The sequence below is a fragment of the Oratosquilla oratoria genome, chromosome 13 (assembly GCF_046742065.1).
Source record: "Oratosquilla oratoria isolate Oo_2021 chromosome 13, ASM4674206v1, whole genome shotgun sequence".
Taxonomy (NCBI): Eukaryota; Metazoa; Arthropoda; class Malacostraca; order Stomatopoda; family Squillidae; genus Oratosquilla; species Oratosquilla oratoria.
In genome coordinates, this window is record NC_134789.1 from 14,497,638 (window position 1) to 14,502,637 (window position 5,000).

Here is a 5,000-nt window from a genome sequence, read left to right on the forward strand (position 1 = left end):
TAAAATAAATAAATAAAACAAAATAAAATAAAATAAAATTAAATTAAATTAAATTAAAAAATATCAGGAAAAATACTTCTTCGTTGTTCCTCCGTATAATTGATTTCAAAACAAAACACTCACCTAATTATTGTAAAAGAAATATATAGTTTACCTTAAACTATTATCTGTTGCTTTCTGAATAGAACACAGACTCTTGCACTAAATAGCGTGATTTATACAACTACTTGTGACACTTAGGCACATTACAAACGCAACTACAATACTCCATATACTCAAGAACACTTATCGCATTGAGACGAAAACACAATACAACGATGTTGAATATGTTAATTCAACAAGTGACTTTATCATAAATTGTTTTACAATATAACTTATAACTTTATCTATAATACAACTGAAAATTTACAAGTTTCTAGAATATGTGCTCCTAGCACGCTTTCCGCCTATTCAAACCATGTACTATACATACCTGGTAGCTCTTTGATATTTATCTACTATTCTAGCTATTTCCAGATTATTTTATTCATTTATGTCAGTGTTTCCTAGCCTTTTTTATCTGGTGACCCCAATATGATTCTCATGATATGACCGCGACCCCACTAACCTATTAAAAGGTTATAAAAGACAAAGTTAACTTAATTTAATTTTATTGTAGCAATATGAATTTAAAAGAAATAGCATACAAGATGTCTTACCGACCCCAGGAAAAACGTTTGGCGACCCAACTTGGGGTCGCCTCCTCAGGGTTGGGAAACAGTGGTCTATGTGGTACCCTCTGGGTAACGAAGATGTCATAACACATCTACAATAGCCCTTTCCATACTTGATGTCATTTTCTCTCTTGATGTCAGGCGATTTTATTCATCATAACCTCATGTACCCTTTTGGCACAAGCAGAAGCGTCTTTGTACGGCATTTACTTCGTTGTGGGTTCGAGTCCCGCACTCCTCTACGATTTTCAGCAGCTACTGTTACCTGCTGCGTCAGTCCCCAAAGCGCATAACAGAGCAAAGGTGACGGCTAAGACCGCAGCTACTCAGCGCCTCATGGTGTAGGCTCCTCACCTCAAGTATTGCAAAGGTGAACAGGTACGAAGGGAAGAAGCCTTCAATGGGAAAGATCTTTGCGGGATATATTGTCGCTAACGTGTGTCCGTGACTCTCAGGGAGGCGTCATGTCACAGCTACAGACTGACACCGCCCGTGTCAGCAACCCTCGCAAGACGTCAACGCGATAACTGACATCAGAAGAACAATGGTGACATCAGCTGGCGTCGCCAGGAGTCGCCATTGTTTCGCAGGTGACAGCCGAAATCGAGCGAACGCGGCGACGGAAACCGCGGCGGCGGCGGCGGCGGGAGAGAAGCCAGAAGTCAGGAAGGACAGCGCCGAGCCATCAGAAGAGGAATGTAAAAGCGTCTCCGCTTTTGAGATACAAATGAATTTGGGGGAGGAAAGAAGAGGGGGGTGGAATTGGGAGGAGGGAGGGGGAATTGGGAGGGGAGAATTGGGAAGGGAAATGGGAAGGGAGTAGGGAAATGGGAGGGGAGGGGAAATTGGGATGAGGGAGGATGAATTGGGAGTTACAGGAGTGAATTAGGAGGGGGAGGGGGTAACTGGGAGGAGGGAGGAGAAATTGTGACGTGGAAGGGGAGCATTGGGAGGAGAGAGGGGGGGGAAATGGGATGGGCGATGGTGGAAGAGGGGGGAGTGGGAAGACGGAGTTAAACGGGTGGAGGAAGGGAAGGAAGAGAGGTAAAGGGAGAGAAGAAGGAAGAGAAAGGAATACGGAGAAGGGGTGGAGGCGGAGGGGGAGATGGAGGTGAATGTGGATGGGGAGGTGGAAGGTAAGGGGGGAGGTGGAGGGATAGGAGGGGGAGGGGGAGCTAGAAGTGGAGGTGGGGGAGTTGGAGGGAGGGGGAAGAGGAAGGAAGGGGAAGAGGAAGGAAGGGGAAGAGGAGGGGGATGTGGAGGAAAGGGGAAGAGGAAGGGTAGGTGGAGGGGATATGAGGAGGGGGAGGGGGATATGAGGGGAGAGGAATATGAGGAGGGAGGAGGGATATGGGAGGGGGAGGGAGATATTGGGAGAGGGATGGGGAGATGGAGATGAATAGGGGGAGGGGGAGGGGAGAGAGATAGGGGACGGGGGGGATGAAGAAAAGAAGGAAGCGGGAAGGAGTAGGACAGAAAGAGTTGTGTTGAAAGGGGAAGGGGAGGGAGAAGGGCAGGGGGGAGTGGGGAAGGGAAAATTGGGAAAGGGAAAATTGGGAAGGGGGAAGGGGAAGTGGGGAAAGAGAAAAGGTCAAAAAGGAAAGGAAGAGAGGAGAAGGAAAGGGAAGGAAGAGAGGAGAAGGGAAGGAAGGGAGAGCAGGAGAAGGGGTTGGACAAAAGAGAAGGAAATTCCTTGCCTATTCAAGAAGAGCATCACAAGGATCAATAAAAACACCTAAAGTTGACCAGAAGAAACAAAAATTATTTACATCCCTCCCCCTAGTATCCCCCCGTCCCCCAGCATCCCCTCTTCTCTCCAGCATCCCTTCCCCCTACCCCAGTATCCCCTCCCCCTTCCTAATACCCCCTCTCCCCCTTGTGTCACCTCTCAACCAGTACCCCCTCTTCCCAACTATCACCTTTCCCTCCCCTATTACCCCCTCCCTCTCCCCCTCTCCTATTGCCCCCTCCCTCTCCCCCTCCCCTATTACCCCCGTCCCTCTCCATTATCCTCTCCCCCTCACCTCCTCTATTATATCCTTCCCCTCCTCTAGTACAGTATACTCTACCCCTCCCCCGGGGGTGGCACAATGTCTTTCTTGTTAATTTCCGGGGCTCCCCTTCCGTACTGGGTGTCACTTTTCCTTTCATCCTTGCTGCCGCCAAACTATTCTATTCACCTGTGTGGTACCCCTCAGAAGCAATGGGGGTTAAGCACAAAAAAATCACACAAAAAATTGCATTTGTTTATTTTATTTTTATTTATTTCATTTATTTTATTTTATTTATTCTATTGTATTTATTTATTTATTTCTATACTTGTATAAAAGGCTACACCTTCGGTTATACAATCGCCAAAGAATCCAGAACCTATGTAGAGAAGTATCTGTAGGGAAGAGGCCAAACGCAGAGTATGGGAGTCCAATATATTTTACGTTTCGCCCAGCAGGGCGAAACGTAAAATATATTGGACTCCCATACTCTGCGTTTGGCCTCTTCCCTACAGAGCTGTTGCAGTCATTGCTGCCTTTACTCATCGTAGAGAAGTATATCAGGATTTAACATCTTTTCAATCACAATTCTTTTAATTCCATGCCATCGCAGTCGAGACTGACGAGGAGTTCGATGGAAGCATATATATGAAAATTGATACTTGGTCAAGGTGAGGACTCGAACTCAGCTCGGACGTAACAAAGTGTCAGTGACTTAGCCCATTGCGCTATCAAGAGAAATACTAGGAATTGTCTAGAAGACCAAAAGCGAAGAGTATTTCAGGACTTGTATAGAAAACCGAGGGATCGAAGCAGCTTCTATATGCTGAGTTATGTCATCTATAAAGCAGAACGAATCTACTAAATATCACAAATCTTCTATATGCTGAGTTATGTCACCTATAAAGCAGAACGAATCTGCTAAATATTATCACTTACAAATCTAGTAAAAAAAAAAAAAATGGAGATGGGAAGAGAATGATAGTGCCTCGTTGCGTGTTCTTTGTGACCCAGTCTCCATTTTCTTTGTCGCCTGCTGACGTCAGAGGTCGACCAATGTTAGGAATTTCTTCTTTCTAAATAAAGAGAAAAATTTTGTCAAAGTCGAGGCTGGGATGAAAGCATCCCTACAGTGACACAAAAATAATTTAATTGAAATGTTATATTAAAACAATTTGCAGCGTTTGAAAAAAAAGAACGAATGTAATTACAGTGTATATGAGAGAAAAATAACATAATTATCCATATTTATGTTAAGAATCTTCATATAAGCGAATATTTTTCTTCTAGTCAACGTGATATTATATCTATATATTACCTTGTCTGTTAGTATCTTTCTTCAGTATCTATCATTCTTTGTACTGTATAGATCTACCTCAAATTAAAGCATAACTGAATTTACGTATCTCCATATTTCTATCATTATATATCTTCTTTACTATAGAGTATGCACGCAAACAGGGACACGCACGCACACACACACACACACACATACATACACACACACACACACACACACATGCACACACACACACACACACACACACACACTCGATGGCGCAGTGGTAGCGTTCATAACCGCTGCTACAGCGGTCCGAGTTCGAATCCCGCCCAGGGTTAAAATAACTTCAGTATCGCTGCGCTGCGAGTCGTTACTCCAACTCTCGTAGGCGGGGAGTTGGGTGTATGTGTGTGTATAAGGTCACTGCATTACCCATGCATTGGCCATATATGAGCTCTGAGCTCCCATCCGGTAGGGTAATAGCTGTCAAACACGTGATCCAGGACCATGGTGAATCACACACACACACACACACACACACACACACACACACACACACACACACACACACACACACACACACACACACACACACACACACACACACACGCATGTAATCTGGTTCAGTTCTCCATGACCACGTATATAATGTAAGTGGATATATACAAATGTATATAGAGATACTATGGTCACCGCCAGGCAAACCTACTAATAATCTCTCTTTTTCTCTTTAGCCCTCTCACCACATTCATTCTAGCAGCCGTCATTTGATTTCATTTGTCTAATGCGAGAAGTTTCATCAGCACTTAATGTCGATACGAAACCGCTCGTTATGACGTGCTGAGATGGATAAGGAGGAGGAGGAGGAGACGGAGGAGGAGAGGGAGCTGGAGGAGGAGGAGGAGGAGGATAAGTACGAGGTGAGCCGGTCTGACTTCATTCCTATGGTTCGTATCGAGCGAAACAAAAGAGGTCATGCAAAAGTGAGGTCATCCAAGAGGGCTGTGAGGTCAG